The sequence below is a fragment of the Ambystoma mexicanum genome, chromosome 1q (genome assembly GCF_040938575.1).
Source record: "Ambystoma mexicanum isolate Mex_15411 chromosome 1q, UKY_AmexF1_1, whole genome shotgun sequence".
Classification (NCBI taxonomy): Eukaryota; Metazoa; Chordata; class Amphibia; order Caudata; family Ambystomatidae; genus Ambystoma; species Ambystoma mexicanum.
In genome coordinates, this window is record NC_090922.1 from 320,109,883 (window position 1) to 320,122,542 (window position 12,660).

General features: G+C 45.3%; 1 protein-coding gene across 4 annotated transcripts in view; it reads left to right on the forward strand.

The window, feature by feature from the left end:
• FAAP24 (FA core complex associated protein 24) overlaps positions 1-12,660 on the forward strand; it is a 264,124-nt gene that overhangs the window by 188,890 nt on the left and 62,574 nt on the right. The gene's annotated exons all lie outside the window — the stretch shown is intronic.

Below are 12,660 nucleotides of genomic sequence, written 5' to 3' on the forward strand. Positions count from 1 at the left end.
CTGTATGTCATGTCAAGTCCAAATAAAAAAACTTACCAACAAAAAAAATCAAAGGGAATAACCCGACAATCAAAACATTTGCTAATCTTCCTCATGAAGATGTAATTATAGATCTGAATCAATTAGACATCGAAAGTAAGATGCATCTTGATCTAATTCTAAGTACATTAATTTAATAGCAATGAAAGTAACAATATAAAAGAATGTTTAACCAAGCTTTTAAAAACATGGGATCTTTAAGCACATTTGAGCAACGAGATTTAATCTCCCTGCATGGATTTAACCCACTGCGCTTCGGTTCTGCTAGTTTGAGAACACCCAGCAATCCGAATTGTGGGATATGTTTACCTTACACATTGTCCTCACATGATCTATTTATATAGCGCTTATACACAATGTGTTTCAAAGCGCTTCAAGGCAAGGGAGGCAACAAGGGAAAATACAATGACATTGTTACATGCCATCAACAAAAAGAATGTGAAATTAACTATCGTACTAGGCCTAGCGACATTTCAGATAGTGCAAGGAAATGGAAAACAGACGGGCGACTACCGAACTAAGCCTGACGACATTTCTGGTAGAGCCGGAATATAACAAGAGGTGAGGGAGAGGGGAAGGATAAAGGAGGGAGAGGAACAAAACAAGTGACTATCTTACTAGGCCTGATGACATGTCAGATAGTGCTGGATGGGGCGGGGAGGAGAACAAGTATGGGAGTGGGAGGAGACAAACAATTGTTGCTATCGTACTAGGTCCAAGGACAAGTCTGATAGAGTAAGAGCAAAGTAAAAAGTAGGGGAGGGAGAAGAGAGAAGGGTGAGGAGGAGAGAACCGAGAATAAAACAGTGAAAAAGAGCAGAGAAGCAGAGGGGAGAGCATAATACAGTTGCAGAGGTTAATAAAGCACAAAATGTTGCTGGGAACAAAAAATGTAGGCAGGGATTCAAGAAGACAATGGGCACAGCATGAATCGGGGTCAACCTGAGTACGAGATCCAGGAAGGTCCAGCATGAGAGTCGAGAAGGTGAAGCATCAAAGTCAATGTGTCCATAAAGTAAAATCCAAGCGTAGGCAACAGGTCGGAGATGGTAAAACCATAGTGAGTCAAGACAACTCCTGCAGTGAATAGGTGATGTGGGGTGGAGGGGGTAGCAGAGGGGGGAGGGAGAAGCTGGAAAGAAGAGAGCTGGAAAGCATGGGGGGAGGGGAGGCAAGGACACACGGGCCAGAGGGGGGGACACAATGACATCACAAGGGACCAGGGAGGGGGGCACAGAGACATCACAGGGGACCAGAGGGGCTGTGGGGGGGCACAGAGACATCACGGGGGACCAGAGGGTGTTAATGTGTATTAGCACCTGGATGGGACATAGGCGATAACCGCTGATGCAACCCCTTCGTTCCTTGCCCGCGTTCGTCTCGGCCGTGGCACTGCGCATTTCTCCATCAGTAGCTGCACTTCCTGGGGCACGTCCATTTCCTCATCCTCTAGTGGCCCTTTGCTGTTCTGATAGGCTCCTTCAGAAGAGATAAGCGAGGGCCTTTTTCCCTTCAGAGGAACTCCAGGTTCCAGTTGGATTTCTTTGATTTCAGAGCATTATGCAAATTGTGACTCCGCAGGAAAGGAAACAATAACAAGGGAGTTACAGTCAAAGGTGCCGATGGGAAATGTGGATAAAATGCAGCACGGCAATAAGCTACACACTGAAGCTTGGCTGAATTCCAGGTTCTGGATTTCTAGTCTGGAATGTTTAAGTTTGTGTTAAGCAGTGACTCCTCAGAGTGTGCAGACATCTAGAGGAGGTTGTGTCCAAATATGCCAGACTCAAGCAGTCTTATACTGTCATTACGTCTCAGAGTGGGTTTGGGCCCCATTTGGTCAAAATGTCTTGATGGACGTTCTCAAGTGAATACCATTTCATGCAGCGCTCTACAAAAAAAGAAAATAAATAGTCCGCTATTCAGAACAGGCAAAAACAGGCAGTGTGCCTGGGAACTGGCAGGATGGGTGAAAAGCATTCTAGGTTTGCGAAAACTTACAGAGAGAGTGGGATACTTTAACAAGGGTAGAACATTTGAAATGGGCAAAAGCACTGTGTGTAGGGATCCCATCGGACTGTGAAAAGCCACCCGAGAAAACGAATGCAACCCATTTGGCATGCACATCAAAGTGGGCAATTGCAAGAGAATTGGGAAAACCCCCACATGTGTAAATCTTCAGAAATGGCAAAGGATCATTGATAGGTTATGTGGTGTCGGCACTCAGGAGGGTTCTAGGGGACACGTGCCCCCGTGGGTGTTTGCGGAGGCTAGGAGAACATAGTCCGAGATTCATTATGGTTCACACTGGTCCAGAATAATGACATGGAAACCAAAATTGTGTATTTTATCTTTTTGGCTTTCCTCTTCATCTAGATTCAAATGTGGTGCTCCAACAATGCGTAGGATGCCGGCTATACCAATAGTGCAGTTTCCAAGTGGACAGTTCCTACATAGGTGTGTTGGGTGCAGAGTCCTGCCACTCTGTTAAAATGCTCTCTGCCAGTCTTGTGCTGGCTTTAACTATCTCTTTGATTTGCAGGGTTCTCAGGGGGGACGGGGGCTCTGCTAGTGGGGAAAAGACTTTGGCAGCGATAAGGGACAACGAATATAGTGATGGTACAGGAGGAGAGGGGGGGTTCCAGGGAGGGGGGTGTTGGAAAAATGTTTTGTATTAAGAAAATGCCAATAAAAACGTATGTGGAAAAAAAAAACCAGAAGGGTGGACCAGAGGTGCATAAAGTGGCCTCCCTCACTGGCTCCCGGTTGCTGCTAGGATCAAGTTCAAGACCCTCTGCATCATCCACAAGGCTTTCTGGGGCCTGGGACCCCACTATATACAACTCTCTCCCCCTAAATACCTCCTTCCTAGAGCCCTTCGGTCTTCTAGCTCCAACTCTCTGCAGATCAGACGTTTCTCCAAGCAGAGTGGTGGGTAGACCTCTCTCCTCCGCATGAGCCTCCCTCTGGAATGGTCTTCCTGCCCCTCTCAGGCTTTAGCCGGATCGCCTTAAGTTTGTGAAGCTCCTCAAGACCCTCCTTTTCTCTTCTTCCTTTCCTCTCCACCCTCCTAATAACCCCGTCTGCTGCAGTGACGAGCTGCCTGGTTCCCTCTGAGGCCTCCCAGCCCAGTCCACCCCCCTCCTCAGGCCTAGCATGTGGACTCTCACCCTGCAGCCCCCCATGCATTCCTGGCACTATCCCTCCTGGCCTCCCAGGAATTCTCTGTTAAGGCTAATTTCCCAAACCTAGTGAGTCCCCCAGCAGCTTTGCTGGATTTTTGGGGTTTATTTTCTTTTCTCCTGCTAAGAGTGAGGCTCTTTATTTTTTTTTATTTTTTTTTCCCCCACTCTTAGACATGATTTGAGGTATCCTTTGACTTTGTAATGTGTTTTAGGGGATATGGGGTCTTTTACTGCATAGGGCTTCATGTGTTTTTGGTATGTGTGTTACACAGCACCCTCTGTGCAGTAACACAGGGGTGTCATAGTGACCCCCAAACATAGACTCCGTACCCTGGGACTGACTACTGTCTCCCAGGGCATGTAAAGTCACCATTGGCTTTACTAGTCCTAAATTGTGAACAGAACCAGTACAAACCATCATATTGTGGGCGTACTGGTAGGGGCAATTCTATTGCCCCTGGGTCTGTTGTTCAAGGGGGCACCGTACTGTCCCCCCTTGAGCGAGTTTTGGCTGGTGGCAGTGGATACTACTTATTATATTCGACCGCAAAACGATTCCTATGGGATTTTCCCATTGTTCGAGGCTAATACTTTTTAACATAGCCTCAAACATACCGCTGGTTTATTTATTTAATATTAATTCACCGGTTGGTATTTTTTGCCAGAACTCGGTTCCAAAATGGCATTTGTGTTCGCGTCTGTGACTCCAACCCGAAGTTGAGCCCTTTGTTCCACTTTTGGCGGGCTTCTGCACAGAAGCCCTCCAAAGTGGTGCCACTCTGTCTGGGTACCACAGGGGGTGTGGGAGGGGGTTTAGGCACCCTGGACTGAGTTGCCTCGGCAACTCAAGTCGCACTCTTGTGTGATTGGCCCAGTGGTGAGCCGCCCGGCTCACCACTTAGCATGTTTGAGTGACAGCTAGGACTGATGAATGGGGGTTTTCTGCATAAAAGCAGGGCTTTGGGGACTGGGACTTCAGACGTCGCCACAGGACCAAAGAATCCGAAGAGGGAGAAGCTGAGCCGACCTGCAACGACGACACCACCGGTGGAGCCCTGCTGAACTGACCACTTCTTCCAACGACAGAGGAGATCTTCATCCCGAAGAGTCTTCTTCCTTTGACTGGTGGGGATAACCAGTTTGCCTGCCTTTTCGCCTTCCCGGATCATCTCGTGGCCGCCTTGCCTGTGCCAAGCACCCCAGCAACCGGGATACCGCGTTTTACCACTACCGCAAATAAAAGGGTAGTACCTTTTTTTACCGGAGAACTCCGTGGCTGGTTTCTTCCCTGGCAGTGCAACGACCTTCAGCTTTCCTCCATGTCGAGATCTTCTCTTTCTCTGGACGACGCCGCGACTTGCATCCACTGGCAGGAACAACTGCCCCTGCTGGAGGATTCTCGCCACTTTCAAGGTACTGTGTCCGCCTGGCCTCCCTCGCAACGGTCTGTGTGGGGTGTCTGGTAAATCCTCAATTTACCACTTGGGTTGGCCCTAGGCTGGCTAACTGAACTTTTCTGAGCCGACCTGATTCCTTTTGAAACTCTCTGCAAGACTCTCCAAGCCTTTTAAACTGTGTGATCTTGGGCGTATTGGTGTCCTACTCTCTCCAAGAGGGAGCCGGGCCTCTGAACCTTTGGCTCACCAGTAGACTTTGCCTTTCCTGCCTTGCTGAGCGCTTCTAAAGTATTGTGTTGTGTGCTGTTCCTGATTTCTGCCTTTTCCCTCCCTTTTTCTTAACTTATTGGAGTGCCATCTTTAGTTAAGCGCTCACCTCTGTCTGGAAATAAGTGGTGTTAACGAAGACTTGTCTAATAAGGAATAAGGGATGTATATATATTAATAGTGACTGTGTTTTTGAACTTGCTTACAATAATAGTGCTAGAGTGTTTGTAAGTGTGTCTTTAAATAAATAATTGTATACTTGATACCAAAGCTCTGGTCAGTGTTTGCTTGTGCTAGTGTATTTTGGTACCGATCTTGTATACTCTACATACTGTCTAACTCTTCTTGAGAGAAGTCTGGCTGCTCAGCCACAGCTACCAGGTAAATCTGGGTGGTACAGACTGCTACCAATTGGGTTTACTGCCAACACCTGTAGTCTTAAGCCTTTTGCAGTGGTCCCTAAGGGAACTGCACAGGTTTCTGCCTAACAGAGGGCAAGTGCCAGATATAATGGTGGAAGTGGTTACACCCCCATGCACCCTAGCACTTTGCATTTTGCTCAGACCTTCACCCCCCTCTGCCTCGTTCTTCTTATTACTGCACTTGCACGATCCGAATGTTACAAGACCTTGTAGGACTGTTGTTATCTTTCTCCCTTGTTCCCCGCACCCCCCTTTTTTGTCTTGTGGCGCCTCGAAACACCATTGTTGTATAGGCGCCTTACAAATATCCAATAAAAAATGTAAATATAGAGATAAGGGATCTGGGACCAGCTCTTGCCTCTTCACACTGTATGAAGGAGCAGAGGTTTTAGGGTGGGTAACATGATTGGAAAGCTCAGGCCTTGGGCATTTCACCGTTTGCATACCACTTTCTGTCCCAACTCCAATTCTGGACTCCTGCTTGTTGGTATCAATCTCTAAAGCTTGCTTCATCTAGCCACCACAGCCATACATGTCTTTCTCTGGCGTTTGGGCCCATGTCATGGCCATCACTTGCCTGGTGGTTAGTTCAGCGCTGTAGCTTGACTCGGTGCAGAAGCATATGTTCTTAATTCGTCAATGGTGGAAGGACACGTAACAGGGCAGCTTGCTGGTTCCTTAGGGAGGACTGAGAATGGAGCAGGCATGGGGAAGGGATTGCTGGTTTTGAAGATGGGTCTTTTAGGCATCATGCATCTTCATCAACTGACCCTCCCAACACCTTTAAAGAATTACAAAATATCTGCCTCATTGTCTCAGGAGTATAGCTCAGGGGCAACGAGCTCGCCTTGGAAGCAAGACGACTTGGAACAGCACAGATTCGATCCCCAGGTCCGCGCTTAGAAACCTCTGGCTATTAAGCGCCTGATAAATAACAAATTACTAAAATTACTATCACAATTGCCCGACCACAATCCCCAATCGACTCCTGCCCAGTTGCCTCCTGGTGTGTCTTTCTAGAGAGTGAGAGAGCAAGAGCAGAGGACTTTGGGCATCAGTCATGGGAGAACCTAGGGAAACTAAAAAAAAATCGTACTAGGAAGACTTCTTTCAACTTGGGCACTGAGCAATATTGACTAGGCAATAGCCATCTCCCTTGCTCCCAGTGATGGCTGTCGGCACAAGCTCATTGTTATTAATGCATACTTAAACCCAAAAGAGAATGTTACAAACTTCTTTTAAACCAATAGCTGGTGGCAACATTTATTACATCTAGCTGTAATTATAGCATTATTATTAAGGGAGAATTTGATGCTAAATTGGGGCTAAGTATGGAACAAGATAAGGGTCGGAAAGCTCTATAAATAGCATGTAGTATCTGTTCTCCTTGGTTGAACTAAATGGGAAATTTTGTAGGGATAACCCTCCCAAGGCAACCTTCAAATCTGGTGCCAGAGCATGTTAATAGACTACTGTCTGACTGCTTCTCCTATCCACACGCGAGTGATTTTGCTGTGCATGTTCGACCTGAAAGTGGCCATAATCCCATTGTTCTCTTGTATAAGCTGGAGACTCTCAATACCTATACCTGTAGACAACAGGAACTATATCTTAAAACAATCACATGATCCATAGAAAAGATAGCTGTGATCTCGAGGAAGGAAGAGGTGTGTAAATGGGGTACATTTATCTGCTTTATGCCAGGAGCCTCGGTTGCAATAATCCCAGCATATGGAGAGCTAGCCATCTTAATTTCCAGCGAGTACCTTAAGAGGTCAAACTATGTAACCAGATCTATGGTTAAAAAGGCATCAAGATGTTCCCTGGTATGAAGGGGGTTGCCTTTGGGCAAAACAGGAACTATTTGACATTTCAGAAAGTAACCGCATAACTGCTGGTGAATTACATAATCTAAAACAATCTTATAAAAAAAATATTGAAAGAAAAGAAAAACGTGTATATTGAGTCGCAATGGGACTTGTTGGACAGGCTGGTTATGGAAAACAATATAAAAGGTTTCTGGGGCCTTGTGTCTCATAGGATAAGTGATGGTTGTAGCCTAATCTCCCCTACAGGCTGGGTGTTGCATTATAAGTAGATCTTGTTTAATGTGGTTGCAGAAGCCTCTCTGCTTATGTAAAGTTTCCCTCCAAGCAGTGTTTTTACATTAGAAGAGGTGTTGAGGGCAATCTCTGGTAGCAAATTCGGAAAAAACTCTGGCCCAGATGGTGTAAGGTTGGATATATATCCGGGTTAAAAATGGCTGGGAGCTATTTAGCTCCTGCTTCTATCTCTACAGAGCCGGGTTAGCTTGGCACCAACCGCTACTAGGAGCTAGTTTTGGCACCAGAGGCCAACTGCTGCCATACAAATATGCCTATGTGACATTAACTTACTGTATTTGGGAATGTGTATAAACAATCATTTAAAGTATCATCGATTGTATATAATGGACAAAAAAGTGTGCATCTCATTTCAGTTAGATATGCGGCACGCCATGTAGTAGCTGCTGCCTACTAGGTGATGCCTAGTTTTAGCTTCTGCCCATGAAATCAGAATTTCGACCCCTGTATATAAAATGTTCCAGGTATAGCGGGCTCCGATTTTGGTGATTGCCCAGTTTCTATCTATCATGGAGTAAGAGTGTAATTATACAAGTATATAAGAAGGGGGGATCGCCTAGTGATTGTTACTGCGCCGTATCCCTTTTGGATAGTGCCTCCAAGATTTTTGCTAGTTATCTGGCTGTAAAATTAGAGGAGTGGGCTAAAGCAAATTGTATTCTGCCAGTTTATCAAGCTGGTTTTAGGAAAGGCTTTAGGACGATCGATCACTGCTTTTTTTCTCAATACTGTGCTTGAAAGTATGTTTTAATTCGGCGAGGCTGGGTTTACTCATCCTTTTTAGACTTGGCTAAAGCTTTTGACTCCCTGGACCGGGAAACTCTGTTAAGTAAACTTTATACACTAGGTGTCCCTGTTGCCTTATTGCAGCCGATAATCTGCCTCTATTCTGATACCTCGACTTCTGTTGGTAGCAGTGGATGCAGCGGGGGTGGGGGGGTGGGGGAGGGAGCTTAACACCAATAAGAGTGTTAGGCAGGCCTGTTCTTTAGCTCCACTGCTATTTGTCTTTTTATCCGACCTTTATCCCAGTTGTCAGCAAGAAAAATGTATTCCACCATTTCTAAATTGATTCACCTACTCTGCTCTCCTTTACTCCAACACTGCGATTTTGTTAGACCTGACCCCCCAAGGGATGAGGATGTAGTCTAGGCTTTGCAGCCAGGTATTTTGAGAGACATGGCTAAAAGTTAAATCCTTTCTAAATCAAAAATGGTGGTGTTTGGTAAAAATAGCCCTGTATATGTATGGTCAGTTAATAATGTGAATATCGAGGTGGTGCATATTATTGTGGTTGCAAGCTACTAGCCAGCCGTAAGTAGTCACTTGCCACCTAAATTCTATACATACACACAGCACACCATTTCTTACTCGCCAAGAGTCAAATTTCACCAGCCAATGGCTAGTGTCTAGTGAAAATGTTGCACCCTCTGCTTATAATTATTTGTGGACTGTTTTTGATTTTTATTTTTTTGCTGTATCCCGAATCTTGGCGTGGTGGAAAAAAGGCTGCGTGTGGGATTGGGTGCCTTGGCTAGCTTCTATTATACATTTGGGGGCTGCCATTTGAATACATATTCACTCTCTCCCCTCTTGCTTCTCCACTCTTTTGACTGCTAGCTCTGTTCTCTCCTCCTTTCCCTTCTTCCTTTTCCTTATGCACTTACTCTATCAGAATTGTCCCTGGACCTAGTATGATACCAACATCGTCTGTCTCCTCCCCCCCTCCCATTACTGTTTTTTTCCTCCCCACCGCCCTCCAGCACTATGTGAAATGACATCAGGCCTAGTATGATAGTCACTTGTTTTGTTCCTCCCCTACCTTTCTGCACCCCTCTCCCTCACCTCTTGTTTTTCTCCTGCTCTACTAGAAATGTCGTCAGGCCTAGTACGGTAGTCGCCTGTCTGTTTCCATTTCCTTCCTTATCTATGTCTTGGCTCTTGCACTATCTGAAATGTTGTCAGGCCGAGTATGATAGTTAATTTCACATCCTTACTGTTCATGGCCTGTAAGAATGTCATTGTATTTTCCCTTGTTCACTCCCTTGCCTTGAAGCGCTGTAAAACAGTGTATAGGCGCTATATAAATAAACTTTCATATGATATGGTGTCCAGTTAAAGTACCTAATGCAAAAGGATCGAATGCCAAAGGGTCGACTCAATTTGAACTAAAACCAGGGTCGAATTTTTTTTTTTTAAATATATATTTTTTGGGGTTTCCGTTTTTGAAAAAAAAGTGGTTTTACTACAAAAAAGGGGGTTTGGGGGCGCCCCTCTCCCCCCCCCCCCAAAAAAATTTAAAAAATTCCACCCTTTGGTTTTAGGTCCTTTTTGATTCGACCCTTTAGGCATTCGATCCTATTCATTCGAAACTTTGACCTATAACCATATCATATATCATATGTATTAAGGTCAAGAAAGCCAGAGTATACTCTGCGGGGTCAGTATAGCTGTGAAATATGGGGACACATAGACTATACTGCGTTTATATCCTATTTAAAAAATGGTTTACTGAGGAAGGTAATGAGTCTTGGACCTAGCACACCAGGGGAGGCACTACGGATGGATTTGGCTGTACCAAGTATTGGGCTACTTGTGGAACACTTAGAATTATTTTTGAAAATACCCGCTAAGAGCCTAGAAAACCTAAACATCACAAATGGTATGGGGGAAATGGAGGCTCAGTTCCCACACATAAAGTATCCCTCTTTAAAAAAGTGTGTTGCAATGTGTACGTGTTGGGGTGTAGATTTTATGCTCTAAGTTGTTAGCACATGACTATACTAGGAGTCGTATTTCAAACCCGAGTTCCCTGAAATATTTTACTTACGCTCGCCGCATGGCTTTTGAAGGAAATGCGATAATTAAACTAAGGTCTCCTGAACAAAGGAGAATTATCATAATGTTAAGACTTTGTGCTTACCTCTAAGGGGAATGTCGTGACTCGTGGTTGTCTAATAGGTTCTGCTCCTGTGGGTGTGGGGCTACTGAAGAATTGTCCCATTTTATGCTGATTTGTAACCTGTTGATTGATCTTAGGAGACAGTGACTGAAGGGGCATGTTATTCATTATGATATTAGAACTACAGCGGAGGCAATGGCATTTATATTGTGTTGTAATGACATTGGTATTATAGTGGATCTGTGTGAATATGGGAAAGCTGCTTTTAAAAGACTCGATAGACAATTTTAATCTAATTTTAGAAAGTATTTACATAGCCTGTATTCAGATAGTGTTGGGACCATTATATTGTGTTAGTGTTGTACTATGTGTATTGTTTTTGTTTCATATAAAATGGCGCAGGCCGAATAAAATAATTGATTTCTCTCTCACCAGGTTGCTAATTACTGGAGTCCTTTTAATGAGGTAGACACAGCAAAGGGTTTAGTTGGAGTAGCCAAGGCAAGGGCTTTAGTCCACAGAGGGGTCTCACCAGCTTGGATTTTGCTAGGGCTCCCAAACATCTGTACCCTACCCCTTTCTGAAGGGCAAGGCACTCTGGGTATACCACCAGAAGCCAAAGTATATTTATTAACAAAGCCTGGATTGGACCCTTAACAGGCTTGCTATGGACCATTCCTCTGAATCATTGTACCTATATAAGTGGGGAAACCCTCTCCTTTTAGGTTCAATGTTGGACATTTCTTGAAGATGTTCTCACTAGATACTGTTTGGGAGTACAGTCTACTCCAGAACCCTCTGGCACAGAGGTGTAGACCAAGAGCTGCAAGTAAGAGAAAAGCAATTCTTCTTAATCAACCTAGGGGCCTATATTGGGATGACCAGCTAACTGGACAAGGCTCTACTGCAACTGACACACTGATATCCATGACCCTGTTTGCTGGAAGTGACCAAACCCTGCAAGTGCTCTCTACAACCTTTTCTGGTTGGGAAAGGCAGAAAGGAGGTTTCACTCTGCCCCTGAGATCCTGGACTGCGTCTCCCACCAACCAAAGTACCAAGTAAGCAACCCTTGGCTCTCCCTGACGCTGGTTTGGGCACTTTTGATGCCGTCCAAGCTGCTGCAAAGAAACCGCCAAAGTCCTCTTCAATTAATGCTCGATCGCCGTTTTGCTAGCCGCTGTCTCTGCATCTGAGACCCACCGAGCCTTCTAGCATCCCAAACTCATCACTGCTTGCCTGGTTACCTCTTCTTTGCACTCCATGAAGTCGCTGCTGCAGTACCACAATGCCATGTTCAGCCAGTCACACCCGCTCGTGGCCAAAGGCAAGTCTCTTCTTTTTCACATGCGAGGCCATCTAGCCTTCTACCACCTGCTGTTTCCCAACATCTTCGACCTGCAAGCCATCGATGTTGCCAAACAGCTCTTCACTATTGGAACCACTCTCCGACTCAGACCTCATTCGGCACCCAGACTCCTGGTTCGACGCTTGATGCTGAGGAGCCTGGCTCGATTCCCTTCCACTGCGCTAGTGCCAGATCTGTGGGCACCTCTCCGGAAGGGAGGACCTGCAGGTGCCTTTCACACTCCCGCCCACCCCGCACCCCACCCCCCACACTGACTTTCTGCATCACTACTCATGGCTTGAGTCACTGGTTTTTATTACCTGCCTGACAGAGTTAGCTCCTTGCATCTTCTCCAGAGAGCCATGGAGGCCCTCTAAAGTGATTTGCCTTGGCCCAAAACTGTCAGCCTGATATGCAAGTGGCGCAAGCCAAACTGAGATGGCATCTTACATGCTACTTACGTTGACCATGTTGCAGTTGTTGTTGGCGTCTTAAGTATGTTCGGCCCCTGACTTGTAAAGTATGGATCCCAAGCAAAGCACTGAGACGTTTAGCCCAAGTGCTAATGGTCTTAAAGACCACATTAGTGAGCTATAGTGCCATGTTAAAATCACTCTGCCTTCATTAATTGATCCCACCAGTTAACACAGTTTTCCGGTATATCCCGCTACTGCGGGCTATAGTGAGAATTTCTTTGCACAATAGGACCTGGATACAGAAGCCTACTCCCAAGTTATACATTATCATGGTATTATTCCCAGTCAACGTTTCCATCCATTACTGCAATGAGTTCTTAAGATATTCACACTTCTATGTTGAAAGCAAGCCACGATTGTTAAAAAGGAAATTGCAAACACCATTATTTCCCCTTTTCTCATTGCCAGCTACAGTACTGTTCCTTTATATAATTCTTCTTCACTCATTATGAAAAACTGTACATCCATTACATTTCACAGCTACTGAAATATCTATATCTG